Source organism: Chinchilla lanigera, unplaced genomic scaffold, assembly GCF_000276665.1.
Source record: "Chinchilla lanigera isolate Chin_1 unplaced genomic scaffold, ChiLan1.0 scaffold00026, whole genome shotgun sequence".
Lineage (NCBI taxonomy): Eukaryota > Metazoa > Chordata > Mammalia > Rodentia > Chinchillidae > Chinchilla > Chinchilla lanigera.
The window spans coordinates 4,743,451-4,759,796 of NW_004955427.1; the positions used below are offsets into that span (position 1 = coordinate 4,743,451).

The window sequence follows — 16,346 nt, forward strand, 5'->3', positions numbered from 1 at the left end:
AATATAGTCATATGCTGCCTAGTGATATTTTGATCAATAATAGACCATATACTATTAATGACTAGATCACACAGTTTAGGTGTGTATATAAACAATAGAGTATTTCCTTAAACTAACATGTACACACACACACTTATATACACACAAAGTTACTATTCTATTTCATAATGTTTCTAATATTATTTCTTCATATCATTTATTTTGCATAATTGTAATGTCTGTCATAATACCCAAAATTTTCTACTGAAAATTACATTGAAATATATCTGGTATTTTAATTTGTAATTGTGAAGTTCTTTTGAAATAAGGAGTAAACATACTTTCTTAAAAATGTGTGTGTTATTATAAAGTATTATGATACTGAAAGTCAAGATAAATTAATATAATGCAGTTTACTTCTCAATTTTTCCTAATCCACAGTGAAAATTATAAAAACATTACAGAATATAGAAATATATTTAATATAAGAAATAGTAAACCAATAAAAAATTGTTAATACAAAAATGCTCATCATACTTTAAATTTTGAATCATTTTTGGAACATTTTATGTGGTAGATTGAAACACTACTTCATTAGTCCCATGTGAGATTGTCACACTTTCATTATAATTGATTATATTTATCAGATTAAGTCTGAAAGTGGAAACATAAATAACTAGTTTTGGCTGCTGTTTTTGTCAGTTGAACTTTTTCTGCTCCCATGAACCTGAATTACTAAAATTATATAAAATGAATGGATAGATACACCCAGTGTGATTACCTTACATATAGAATAGCTTCTCCAACCCTAAAGAAATGTCATTTAATTAATATTTGTTTCACATTTGATTGCTCCCATTGGTATTTTATACCCATTGCAATATGGAATTATTTTTCTAATAGAAAAATAATGAACAATTCTTTAACACTAATCCATTTAAATGGTTTACTTCAGGTAGTTGCCTTACTGGTAATAATACATTGATCATAAAATTAGAAAGCATAGGTGTGCTTATTTTATGAAAAGTGTACCCTTTGGAGTCCTTTCCAGGATGCGTTATTGATCAGGCCATGTGAAACTTAGAAAATCTCTTCCCACTGTGACAATTTTGTTGATGGTTAATCTATAAAGTGTGGACACAGTAAAGAAGTTGCCCTGTAAGAACTGTAGTACTTCTTTGTCTCTCTTCTCTGTCTTCTGTATTTCTTTTGCTGATCCCTCTTATCTACTCTTCATCTTTTCTTTTTTCTCCTTGTTTCATTTTTTATTCATCCTTCCTTGTTTTCCTTTATTCCCTTGTTATTAAATATTTATTTTCAATTTTCTATGGTAATTTATTTTAAAATACCGTAGTGAGTGATATCTTAAATGACTTACAATCAGAATTAAAAACAGTATTCATAAGGAACTGTGGTGAAGAAAGCAAAGACCAGAACATGCTTTTGTTAAGGACAGAAGGGAAGGAGGTGAGGGAAAGTGAGTTAAGGGACCATGAGGTAACATGTGCAGGGACTTTGCCAGGAACCATCACAAGAGTATTAAATTGACAAAAACTTAATAAACTTGTGTTATTGTCTTCATTATATATCAAAAATAAATATGCATCTGTTTGTTAAGGAAAAGGAGGCACTTCTTTTCTGACAAAAGTATGGTACTACTGCTGTCGAGAGTACACATTCATTTTCAAATTAAAATGAATGATATTTTGAGCTTTGATTGCTTCTATTTACTTACTATTATCTTTGTGTTAAGGATTGGTTATTCTTTTAAAAAACTTGTAATATCTTATTTCTTCTCAAGGTTACAAATTTGTGCAAGGGAAACACAAAATTATGGGATTTGTTTTGTTATGTGGATTGAATCCAAAGCCTATTTCTAGGACTCATTTATTTTTTTATTTCAAGACATCTCACAAATTGCCGAGGCTGACCTTAAATTTTGAATATCCTTACCTTACCATGCCTTCCCCCAAGCCTCCAGAATGGCTCGTCTACATCTACATGTTTACCTCATGTTTACCTCAAAAAATCATTTGTAGGTTTTGAACCTAAATTGATTTAAAATATTAGAAGTGACAATTTGAATTTAAGTGTGAAGATTACATTTTGTTTGTTAAGGATCTATGCGAACAGAATTCTGTTCCCATCAAAATTAATCTGTTTTACCTTTGACTCCCATATCTGAGATTGTGACTATACTTCAAAATCGGGTCATTATAGCTGTGATTAAGTTAAAATAATGCATATATGTATTATTATTATTATTGTTATTATTATTACTACTATCATTTAAGGTTTTCTTTGTTTCTTTTTTTTATTTTTTGTACTGGGAATCAAATTTAGGGCTTCACACTTGCCAGGCAGGCACTGTACCACTGAACTAAGTCTCCAGCCTTGAAGTTTTGTTTTGATCTAGATTATTTTAATATTCTTAAAATTTCTAACATTTTGTACTTTTCCCCAAAAGTTAAGATTTATTTAGTGCTAACAATACTAATAAGAAGAAAAGTAATATAAAATTTATTACTGAGAGCTTTTCAGTCGCAGAGTTTTGAAAACAGAAAACACCAATCTATCAAAACTTATTAAAATGTATCCTCATCATAAAATCTTATGTAACAAAATCGTATATAAAATGCTGCTTAATGATCATTTTTGCAATTCTTTTACTGAAAAAAGATCCTTCATTACCATAAAACATTCCAATATTATATAGTCTGTGCTTTATGAATTACTCTGAAAAACTCTGTCAATTATAAGCCTTGGAATAAAAGGTAACACTTCCACCTTCAGGATGAGTCATTCATTTGAAGCTCACTGATGCGTGCTTAGTTCATTTTGAAGTGTCTCTCCACCCACAGTTTGTGAAGAGAGAGACGCAATCACTTTTCTTCATTGGCATTGGCTGGAGAATACAGCAACTTGATAAATACACTCTAGGACGTAAAAGAAAAAGTAGGCAAAGTTTGTGAATGACAACATCCCTCTCAAGGAAAGTAAGACAATTACAGTATTATTAATCGGATTCCTTTTATCTCAAGCAACCTTAACAATTTTAGAGCGATTAATGATAAACTGCTGCGGTGGGATTCACATCTCCCATCCCTGGAAAAGCACGATTCCCAGTGCATGAGGGTGACAGAACCTGAAGAGAGTTCTCCTGGATTTCTGGTTGCGTCTGTAGGGCTGAAATGGGAGGACTGTTCACTCCAAGCTGCCCTTCTTCAAATGTGTATCTGTCTTGGTGACTTTTATCTGGTTGCTGAGACAAAATATCCAACAGCCAAAATTAAGGGAGGAAAGGTGTACCTGGCTCACCGTTTGTGGTGTTTCAGTCCATAATCAGCTGGCTCCAAGACCTGGTGACACATGGCACAGGGCAACAGTGAAAGGAGGGAGACAGCAGCAAAAACAATAAGAGCAAAAAGGGGAGAAAAGCAAGTCTCCTTTTCTCTTAATTATAAGCAGGCTCCCAACACCTGGGGCGGGGGCAGCACTCACACCGTCTCCATGCCCTGCTTTTGCGCAGGATGAGGATATTTACAAAAGGAGGACCCTGGCCCTCTGCTGAGTCACTTCATTAAATTTCTAAACTTCTCAAGTTCTCACAGTTTATCAACCATTACAGAATCCATCACAAACTGCGCAAACTGAATGCACAGGTTTCCTGAACATTGTGATAACATAATATTCACCTGCTCTCAGGTGAGAGCACTGATGAGGCATCACAGAGCACTGCTTCATACTATCTGCTAGAGAGGCAATGTTAGGCATGATAACAGGGACATTTAAATAGTTTAAAAATATTTTCTGTTTAGATGCATTAAAATTACTTGGATTTTTTACATATTGAATAAAAATTAGAAATTCAGGATTCTATATTTTGTACCTGTCAAACAGTGAAACACAAATATTATTTTCAGATATAAATGTTATTTCTGAAAGAAATAAATATTTCTGAGTAATGTTTATCCCATAATAGTGTGTGGGTGACTCAGATAATTATATACTGCTAATTCTACAATGACAAAGAACATTTCTGACACAATTACAAGTAAATGTTGATATTTTATAAATATACATGCATATATTTCCATTTATGTGTGTACACTTAATTTATTTGATAGTTTCTAAATATTTTAATTTATATCATAAGTTATTACTCACCTTTGAATGATTTTAGTTAAAAATATAGCACTAGATATAAATGATCAGATAAACATTGCAATTATGTTGGAAGATCTCATACACAACTATTGTAAATAGATCAACTAAAAAAAAATCAACAAAGAAATACCAGGGTTTAAAACACACTCAAACAAATTAATTAAATAGATACCCACGGAATGTTCCAATCATACATTTTCCTCTCAGCAAACATGGAACTTTCTCCAAAATACAACATATGTTAGCCTAGAAATCATTCTTTAATATATGGAAAAGAAATAAAATTATCCCATGCATATTATCAGATCATGTCATAATAAAACTACAAATCATTGGCAAAATAAAAAAACAAATCATTCAAATATATGGAATTTAAATGACATACTCTTGAATAATCAAGTCACAGAAAAAGTCAAGAAAGTAATTAGACAGATCCTAGAATTAAAGCATAAGAACAGAGCAATACATCAGAATCTTTAGGGAAATGTACAGCTCTGAGACCCTACATCAGGAACAGATGGCACGTTCAAACTAATGACCTAATTATGGCTCCCAAAAACCTGGAAAATGAGAGCAATCCAGTTCCAAAACTAGTAGTAGGAAGAAAATTATTAAGATTGGACTAGAAGTTAATGAGATTGAGACTAAAATCACAATACAAGGAATCAAAAAATCGAAGAGTGGTCTTTTGAAGAAAAAAATTTGCAACTCTTAGTTAATCCTACCAGAAAAGAAAAAAAATAAAAGGGAAGACACAAATCAGAGCAATTAGAAATGCAAACCACAAAGTCACATCAGGCAGAACTAACATCCAGAAGATTATTAGTAACTACTGTCCTTTAAAAACCTGAATGGCCAATAAATTGGAGAATTCAGAAGTTGAGTTTCTTAGATATATATGAATTACCAGAACTGAACCAAGAATATACAAAAACCTTCAGTAATACACTAATAGACAAGGAAATTGAAACAGTAATGAAAAACCTGCCAACTGAGAAAAGCCCAGGTCCTAATGGATTCAATGCTGGATTCTAAAATACTTCAGGAAGATGTAATGCTGACACTCCTCAAACTTCCATGAAATTTCAAGGGACAGTGTATCCCCAAATTCATTCCTGAAAGCTAGAATTAGGATTCTAAAAACCAGGCAAGGACCCAAACCAAAGTGAGAACTATTATCCAATCCCTTTAAACAATATAGATGCAAAAAATCTACAACAAGATATTGACAAACAGAATGAAATAAATCATCAAAAACTTCATATAAGATGACCATATAAATTTCATCACAGGTATGCAAGGATGGTTCAAAATACGCAAATCAATGAATGTATCACATAATCACAAGCAAGGAAAAAAAATCACACCATCATCTCAAGGGACATGGAAAAAGCCTTTGACAAAACCCAAAAACCACTCACAATTTTAAAAAATCCTGAAGAAAATAGGTTTAGATAGAACTTATTTCAATCTTATTAGGTTGTCGATGAACCTTCTCCAGACATAATATTAAGTGGGTAAAATGTGTCAGCTTTCCCTAAAGTCAGGAACAAAAGAAGGATGTCCACTATCACCGTTCCTGATTAGTATAGTTCTTAAAGCATTAGACAGAGCAATCACCGAGAGAAGAAATAAAAAGGACATATATAGGAAAGTAAGAGGTCAAGTTATTATTTGCAGGCAAAATGACCCTCTATATAGACGACAAAACTGCCACCAAAAGTCACTGAGAAAATTCAGTAGTGTAGCAGTATTCAAAACCAACACATAAAGTCCACAGTGTTCCCGTACACCAAAAATGAACTCATTGAGGAAGAAACTGGGGAAAAAAATCATCAAAAATAGCATCAGGAAAAATTAAATACTTATAAATAAACTAAGAAAGTTAATTACTTTTACAATGAAAATAGCAATACTTTGAAAAAAGAGACTTCAGAGAGCAGCCGGAATGGAGGATGTCCCCTGTTCCTTCTAGGGTGGGCAATATTGTTAAAATGGCCCTGCTTTCAAAACTGATATATAGGTTTAGCAAAATACCCATTAAAATACTGAAAGTACTTTTCACAGAACTAGAGAAAGTGAGTGTAAAATTTATGGAATCAGAAGAGACCCAAAATAGCAAAAGTAATCCTGGGAACAAGAGCAAAATAAAGAGGCATCACAATCCTGGATTTTAAATTATATTACAATGCTACAGGGATGAAAACAGTATGGCTTGGGACAAACAAAGCCTCATGGATGGATGAGAACAGAAAATATAGAGACAAACCCAGGCACATTCAGCAGTCTGATCTTGACAAACGGGCCAAAATATAAAGTGTAGGAAAGGTACCCTCTTTCACAAATGGTGCTGGAAAAACTGGCTGTCCACATGGAGAAGGTTGAATTTAGACCCATATTTCTCACTAGACACTAAGCTAAGAAAAAAGGACGAAGTTTCTAAATATCAAAGCAAAAGCACTCATTGTGGTGGAAGACAAAATAGGTAACACTAGAAAACATGGGCAGAGCCAAGGACTTTATGAACAGAGCCCCAACTGCACAAGAAGTAACATCAGGAATCAACAAATGGGATCATGTTAAGTGAAAAGCATCTGCACAGCAAAGGAAACAATCAATTAGTGGAGAGACAACATAAAGAATGGAAAATAATCTTTTGCCAGCTAGTCTTCAGAGAGGGGACTAATATCTATACTACATAAAGAACTCACAAAGTTAAACCCCTTAAATAAAAGACCAAATCAAATAATGGCAGCTGAATTGAATAGATACTTCTCAGAAGAAAAAAAAAAAAAAAAACTAAGAAACGCTTGAAAAAAGTTTCAGCCTTCTGACCCATAGAGAATTAAAACATCACTGCAAATTAAAACAACACTGAGGTTCCACCTTACTCTAGAAAGAATGGCTTTCATCAAGAAATCAAATGATAACAAATGATGATGAAGCTGTGGGTACAAAAAAATCACGTACATTGCTAGTGGATATGTAAGCTGACACAACCATTGTGAGAATCAGTATGCAGATTCATTCAAAAACTAAATATAGAAATTCTATTGGATTAAGGTATTCTTTTTCCAGATACCTTACCAAAAGATACATCTATACACATGTTAATATCATCACAATCTATAATAACTGAAACATGAAAGCACCCTCCATGCCCATCAACAGATTTATTGATAAGGAAGTGTGGTATTTGTGTACAATGGAGTGCTATTCTGCCATAAAAAGGCAACTTGCATAATTTGTAGAAAAATAGATGCATCTTGAGACTATAATGTTAAGTGAAAGAAATCAGTTACACAGTTTAAATATTACAAGGTGTCTTTTATGTGAGAAACCTAAATGTACATAAAAAGTAAAATAAAAGATGTTTGTTGTGTTTATTTGAGACAGGGTCTCACTATGCAGTTCAGGCTGGCTTGAACTCACTTTGTAGCCCAGGATGGTCTCAAACTTGCAATGACCCTCCTGCCTCAGCCTCCTGACTGCTAACATTACAGGCATGCACCAACACACTTGGCAATAAAAGATGGTTAACAGGAAAAAGAAAAATCTTTTGCAAAAGTACAGGGGACAAAGAGGAATTGGGGTGCGATGGGAGAAGAAGGGGATGGGGAAATAATTAAAATTTATTGGGTACGAGTTCCAACTACACATGAGGAATGTGATCACTATGTAATGCAAACATTTATTAATAAAAATTGAAAAAAGGAGATTTATCCTGGTTTTTATTTTTATCCCAGGGTATTCATATGCTATTTTGTCGGCAAATTTTATACATTCATATCTCCATTCATTCAGTAAGCATTTATTCTGTAACTACTACACCCTAATCTAACTATTGGGCATTTAAAGACAAGTACGTTGCCCGGTATGGTGGCACACACTTGCAATCCCAGCACTTGGGAGGCTGAGGCAGGAGGATCGTTGTGAGTTTGAGACTAGCCTGAGCTACATAGTGAGCTCAAGGCCAGTCTGAACTGCATAGCAAGACCCTGTAGTAACAGGACAAAAAAAAAAAAAATGTTTTAAAAAAATAAAGATAAGTACACTTTGGCGTGTTCTTATTTCAGGAGGATCATACATTCCTAGAAGAAGTGTACAAATAGTAAGCAGAGCACCATAGAAAGCCAACTTGGTGCTCTACTGCTGTAATTCATGGTGCTTGGGTAATTTTAAATGGAAGCAGATTCTGAGTGAAACCTGAGAGACTGAGTAGGAGCTCCTAAAGCAAATATTTGAATCAGGTTCTAGCCAGTAAAATTAAAACCTATTTCCAGCACTGACCAACATAGAGCTCCAACAGTAACAAATTCACATGCAGACAAATGCATTTCAAAAAAAGTGAGCAAAGAAAACTATTAATATGCCCTGTCACTTCACACCTCTACCTGCCTGTCTAGAATTTTACACAAATCTAGCTCTTTGAAACATGGTTCAGATTTCAAATTCACAACATTTTGCTCCATTTCATATGCCACTTACCCTTAGCTGCTAATTATGATCGCACTCTTGATCCATTTACTGTGTGTGTGTGTGTGTGTGTGTATGTGTGAATGTGTGTGTGTGTGTGTGTGTGTGTGTGTGTGTGTTTGCCTCTTAATGTTAAGTTCCATCTATGGGCATCCCCAATTAATATTTTACATGATCTTCTGTTGAGAGAGATACCTGTGACATTCATTTTTTCTATTACATTTATTCTTTTCTTTTCTCTAGGCACTTGTCTGTACCTTAAATGCTTTTGTTGCATTTACTACCCAAGAGTCTAACTTACTCAGCCAACACACCCCTTTGTGCCCTAATCACTTCTTTCAGAGTCATTCAAGGACCCTGTACTGCATACTGCTACTAACACATAAAAACCCTTCCTAGTTCTAGAACTACCCAACAAGCTACTGGTAAGTGTGACAGGGAAGCTGAGATCACTTTCCCTTGTCTGTTCTCAAAAAGCTTCCTTCATCCTTCATATTAACAGGCTAATGTCAGGTTATACTCTGAACAGGTGTTACCGGACAGAATTGAAGTCCAAAAAGGAAACAAACAAAACACATTTAGATAGATGACTGCATGGATTATGCTCTTTCCTCCCAGAGACAGACTGAAATGCTAATCCTGAGTGCTTCAGAAAGTGGTCTTTTGGGAAATAGAATGTTAATAAGGTTAAGCAAGATTAAATGAAATCTTGAGGATGCACCCTAAGCCCTTCTGACTGCTGCCTTTTTCTCAGGGAACTGGACACCCACGGAAAGCAAATATCAAGGAGAAGCAAGGAGAATGCTACATGTAGACGAAGGCAGAGATTGTGGTGATGCATCTGCAAAGTAGAAATTGCCATCAAATCACCAAAAGCTGAGGGTCGTCGCACAAATCCTCCCTCACAGCCCTGAGAAGACCCCACTTCTCTAATTTACTGTGAGACAATAAGTCTCTGCTTTTGAAGCCATCCTTTTGGTAGAGTTCCTAGAAAACTAATGTAAGACGTGTCCAAAGCTCAGCATCCCCTTCTTTAACACGGTATGGTAGTCCATATTAGAAAATCAAATGTCTTTCTCCCTACTAGATGTAAGATGACATAAAAGAGAGAAACAGAAAGTACTATCTGTTATAATTATGCATAAGATGGTCCTCAATTTAATGAGGTTGAGTTAAAGATTTTCCCACTTTTCCATGGTGTGAAAATGATGCCCATGCAAACATTCTGCTTTTCACTTTTAATTTTAATATTGAATAAATTTCAGGAGATACTCAAAATTTTATTTTATATGTTAGATAATTTGTGCAAAGTTCATATATATGTTCTAAGCACATTAAAGGTAGAATGAGCAAAGTTCTGTTGTATTATTATTTACATGTATGAGATACACTTTTTGGATTAAAATGGGTTTATCAAGATGCAACCTCCTTATCAACAGAGGAACATATGTATATTCACATTTCTTCCCAGTTCTGGCCCATTGTTTTGCACCCTGCATGGATGAAATTAATTTTTGCTCAATATATTTAAAAATTTGAAAAATGAACAAAACCTATTTAATAAAATAATTTTATAAGAAAAAATGGAATAAATTGATGTAAACAGTAAGAGAGAAAACTATTTATTTCATTTTGTTTAATGTATAATATGTCTTCATGGGTGCATGTATTTTCACAAAAGCATTAGTATTTATGATCATGAACTTACAATGAAATAAATATATTTTCCATAAATACACTAATGCTTGTGTATTTATAACTCAGGATAGCTTGTTTATTTCCTGAATATTAATTATGGCTTTAATCGCACTTTATATAAATACAACTGAAAGTACAGTGTTAATTATTACATTAGTTTATATCATAATGCTTTCTTTGCCATAATAAATCTAGTTTGAGCTGGAATTTGTGAATACAAACAGAACCGCAAATTAATTCGAAGGTTAGAAGTTAAATATATCAAAGCCACAATGCTATGGACTAATAGGCCTTTCTAGTCTATGAACTGTCTATACCACTATTAGTCAGACTTTTATTAACTCTCTACCACGCATACTCATTTGGCTGGAAAATTGGTCCAATACTAATGCAATCCTTATGGTTCACTTTAAAGAAAGTTATGTCATTCACACTCATTCAGAACCTCTGTGAATACTAAAGATGATCATACATGATTTCTTACAGAAAATCTGAAGTAGTATAAAAACTACTTTTTACACCATAAGCAACAGATTACTGATGATGTCTATATTAAAAACAGTACTGATCAAATTGCAATTATGAAATATATAGTTTTACATATGAAAAGGTACTCTATGGAAAGTTCAAAAATAATCAATTTAATAATTAATCTATAGTGCTGAATTGAATATATTTTTAATGTTCAGCTATTTCTTTTAGATAATATATAGATATGAAAATAGTGCAATGTATGCTTTCTAAGGAACAGTACAGGATGAAAATGTAGTAAATTTTTGCTCCATGATTCTTGCTTCTCTTTTCATTAGTACAAGGTCAAATATTTAATTATGTCTTTTCAGTTTCAAGGTAAAAAAAGAGAATATTTACTGAAATAATGGCCTGAACTCATATTAGAAAACCTTCAAACTCCTATATCTATGCAGTTGAAACAATTATGCATAAATCATGCAGGTCAAATTCATTTTCATTATACCTATGTAAAATTAGTACAAAATTCTTTTATTTTTTTATATAACGAAATATATGGGGTATTTGTTTTCTAATTGGCAACTCTGAAGAAGGAAAGCAAACTAAGGATAACAGGATTACCACTATTAGTTTTTGAAAATCATTACATAATTTTCCTGAAAAATCAACATATGCTTCATTTTGAGTAGAAGCCTAGCCACTGAGATTCTATGACAGGTAGAGGGACCTTTTAAGATAGATGACTGAGACTAATCTAACAAAAGTATTTAGTACACAACAGTGTAGAAATGTGCAATTGAGAACTGGCTTGCAGTTTCCATTTATAAATGTGTGAGTATTTAGTCACCAAACTCACAGGACTTTCATCTCTACAAAAAGGACTGAATTACATCTAGTACAAGGTATAAAAATTACTACACTGAAACATTTTACAAGGAAAGAGAGTGATACTTTACACCTACTCATAATTATATCAGTAAGTAATGCATTACACAGTTCACAAGAAATAAAGGAAACAAGAATACATAAATCAAATGAACCAGAGGTTAATATTATTGGCTAAGGGTGTGGGGGAAGGCTCAGTGGGACAAGCGCCTGCCTGACAAGTATGAGGTCCTGAGCTTGATTCCCAGTACAAATTGGCTAAAATAAAGATGTAAAGTGACTTAAAAAATACACTAAGACCCAGGCACAGCGGCACACATCTGGAATCCTAGCCACCCAACAGGCTAAAGCAGAAAGATCGTAAGTTCACAAAACCCTGGGCAACATAAGACCCAGACTAAATAATAAGTAAATAACAAAGATACAGCAACAAATAAACAGTTAAATGTGGAGGAAAGAGGGATATGAGTATTATAAAAACTTCTTCTGACACAACTCCTTTATGAATTTCAGATCTGAATGTTTTTCCTAGAGGTGGTACTGACATATAAAAATTCTCCTTTATTTTTTATATAACAGAGAAATCATTGATCAGCAAGCATTAAAATAACATTTTATTCCCCTATAGTTAAATGTAAACATTGAAGTCACTGGGATTAAAATTTATGTCTCTAAATGTCTATCAAGGAATACGCTGTGTATCAGAGGCTGGGGAGATCAAAGCACAGGCAGAGATGGGCGAGGCTGACTGATGCGTACTGAGCTGCACTTAAATAGGAGCACAGCAGGGTGGCTGGAAATAACCGGACTACTGTAAACTCCACAAACCAGCAGAAAGGGCCTTGGAAGCTGTAGCAGAAAGAACTGATGGCTCTCTGGGGAGCTAGACATGTCTACACGTGTCTACAGCCATACCCCCTCAGTGTGCCCAGCGGCACCGGAAATATCTACATTTGTGTAAAAAGCAAAAAGGGAACCTAGGAAACTGCCAGCATCAGCATTGGAGTAGGGTATTCATATCATGAAAATCTTCCTCTTTAAAAGAATTATGTTACGAATTTAAGATCTGAAATTTTTGCACAATATATATTGTAATTACATGGTACCTTATTGATATGCATAATTTATAAACCAGTTACAATCATTTTAATTAAAAAATAACAGAGTTGGGGAACCAAAAACTACGGCAATAAAATATGGACGGGTGAAGCGAGGAATGTAGTGGGCTTTAACTCTCTCCCTGACCATATTTTCTGAAGCCCAAACTCTAAATGAAAAAAAAAATAACCACACTGAAACTTGTGTTCATATTTAAATTTCTGGCTTTTGCATAATGTATATAATTCATTGCATAATTAGCACCAACCTTTTAACATGTATAATTTCTTTTAACACTTCAGTAACTTTATGTAATAGGGCATCTTAAAATACCCATCTTATGATAAAGAATTAAATAATCAGGTCACATACATATTAAAATGGAGAAAAATTTGAACCAGAAAGCCTGGCACTACATCCTATTTGCTTAAATCATGATGCTTTTCAGAAGCCTTGAACATCTTAATTATCTTCTTTGGGACATTTTCTTTGCCTTTACCTTTAGAGTGGAGATATTCACAATATGAATAACAAGTTGAAATGAGAGTGCAAGAGCACACATCTATGTTATTCCATCGGTGTGCAACACACTAAACTCACATGCTTCAGCATCAAAATTGAACCATTTAGTGTCCTCATTCACTTTAGTTTTAAAAAAATACTTCCTTCCCCTTCATATCAATATTTTTAGAGAACATGCAAGCCTTAAAGCCTTCTAAACATGAAAATCATCCGTATTTTTCCTGTTAATTTTTGCTGTAGTTATATTTTGTTATTTATTAGGCATTTATTGATGTGTAACTGTTACATGAACAATATTCTGCATCACGATGTCTAAATTATTTTCTTCTCTGTGTTATATATTAATCAGATGCATCATGTATTTTTGTAACTCTACCAAATCACTGAGGTATAATTTTGCCATAACCTCTTTAACTCTTAATGAAAAATCGCAGTTTGCATAATTGATTGGGCTGGTCTGAATGATTTGTGCAATTCCTCTTAGCTCTGAATACTATGGTCTAAATCAATTCTTTTCCAAATAGGTCATCGACTAGATAGACAGCATGCTGCAGCAGGAACTTGTCAGCAGCTTCTAGACCAGAGTGATGCTAACTGTCGTGCATATGGAATAAAACATACAGTAAATATCAATGAGGTTTTGCCTAATTCTCGTCTATCATTATTTTATTCCACAGACTTGTATTAGATAAGCACATTTTTAGTGGTAAAGTGCACAAGTATATGCTATCAATAATCTTTAGCAAAACATTATAATTTAAAATTATTATATTTGTGCTATTTGTTTTCCATATGTCATCTTTTATTAATCATATTAACAATTATTCTTGTGTGCAAATTGAATTATTTACCTTGTACAGTGAAATGTTGTACATATTGGCACCCAAAGTTGCATTGGAAACTGTTAAACCAAAATAAAAATTGATAAGAACATAGATAAAGTAAAATTTTGTTTCTATGAGGTTTATTGTTCAGAACCTAAGAATAAAAATATTGGGCCTGAAGAAAAGCTTCAATTATAAAAAAAAATTAGTTTCTTAAGTTGAATTTGAAGCACACACAAGTAAATTACTCAATATAATGTGAAATAAGAAAATCATTGAAAATATCCAGTACAAGTAACTCAAATAATTTTGATTTTGTAAAATAAAAGTACAACAAGAAAATATATCCCAGGCCACTGACAACAAGCTTTACTACTGGAAGGTCCAAACATGGAACCCAAAATAATTTGTAACACTTCATATACACATAAGAAAATAATTGGTTTGCCATCTTTATCTTTTAAGTCAATTCCTCTAATAGTTTCATATTTAGGAACCACAAGCTTAATAATATCTAAATTAGGTAAAATATCTTCTTTGTCATAATGAGCATAAAATAAATAACAGGTACTACTGGATCTATTTTGAGTGGACATTACAGGTATTTTCATTAGCAGTGCTTTCTTTGCTGTGTAAAGGGCTCTATTTACTGACTGGAGCCCAAGGTACCTTAGCCTATGAATCCGAGATTTCCCTGCTTTTAAATCTGTTATTATGTACTTAGCCTCCACATGTATTTGCATATTTTGCACTCCCAATATTAAGAAATTTGCTTCCTTCTACTAGCTATATACCACATTGGATGTAATGTTTTCTTTGAGTGGTATTTAATTAGACTAATAAATATTATAATTTTTGTGACAACCTGAAATATCATGAAATTATTTAATTGTGGCCTCAATAAAGATAACTGGAAGTTTTTGAAAATAGGCTGATTGTATTTGATACCTCCATATAAAAAGACTGCTGATAAATTAAAGTGGGTAGATTTTTTTTTTTAAAAAAAGCTAATTAAAGGAAAACAAGTAAAACAAAAAAAAAATAAGAGGAAAGAAGAGAATGTTGAAAAGGAGGAGAAAATTGGTAAAGTATATGTTTGCCGGGCTTGGTGGCGCACGCCTGTAATCCCAGCACTCAGGAAGCTGAGGCAGGAGGATCTTTGCAAGTTCGAGACCAGCCTGGGCTACAGTGAACTCAAGGTCAGCCTGAACTGTACAGGAAGACCCTATCTCAAAAAAACAAAACAAAACAAAACAACAACAAAAAAAAGGGGGTGGAGAGGAGGAGAGGGTGGTGGAGGAAGTGGAGGACAAAGATACAATGAAGTAAATGATAATGAGGGTCAATCTCTCGCTCATTCTTCACCACTCCTCAGTTTTTACCTCTAGTTTAATGACAAAATGATTTGCTACTTTCTCATGCATTGGTCAGCATTCCTGATGCTGGAACAAAATACTGGAAACCCACAAAGTTAAAAAAGAGAGGACGCTCTGCGTCCACAGTTTCACAGGTTCCCACGCGTGCTTGATCAGCTGCCTCGCTGGAACATCCTGGTGGGCGGGCGTCATGGGGGAAAGATGCGCACCTCTGGACAGTGAGGACGAGCACTTTGCAGAGATGCGCGCCCCGAAGCCGCGCTGGGGTGACCAGCCTCTCCCAGATCCAAGCCCTGCACCCAGCGTCATGGGGTTAATCCACCGCTGAATGCAGTGGCCCCATGATCCAGCCGTTTCTCTAGGAGTCTCAACCCAGTCGGAGTGACAGTAAAATGAACTCGTCCGCTTCTTATGGCAGGCCACCTTTTCATCATATTGCCATCAGCTATTGACGTCATAATTCTCCTTCTGAATTTATTAGAGTTCCACCATTCCACCCGCTTCATCCCCGGAAGTGGAGACTTCTTACGAGATTTCAACGTTCAGATCAGTCAAACATAATGTTCTGCCTCATATTCTGGTTCAGTGAAGACTTTTTTTGACAGAGAAATGACTGACTGAGGGAATCTATTTATAATAGACCATCTTGTTTGCTAGTGTTTCATATGATCCCTTAAATGCCATCCTCCACTAAACTTATCCCTTCTTGGATTGGTTGGATTCTCTGTTTGGGCCCTCTAAATGTTTCCTACTATAACAACTTTGTTTCAGCTGGACACAAAACACAGACCCCCAAAAAAATTCTCCAAATTTTTATCTTTAAAATAGCAGCATTGTGCTATAACTACAT

General features: G+C 34.2%; 1 long non-coding RNA gene across 1 annotated transcript; it reads right to left on the reverse strand.

Annotated features, from left to right (window-relative positions):
- Nucleotides 1–2,635: 2,635 nt before the first annotated feature.
- On the reverse strand, nt 2,636–15,910 carry LOC102008014. The gene is made up of 3 exons (XR_261235.1): nt 15,706–15,910; nt 14,148–14,197; nt 2,636–2,915 (listed from the first exon to the last, which is right to left on the reverse strand). It is a non-coding gene; the product is annotated as an uncharacterized LOC102008014 (long non-coding RNA).
- Nucleotides 15,911–16,346: the final 436 nt, after the last annotated feature.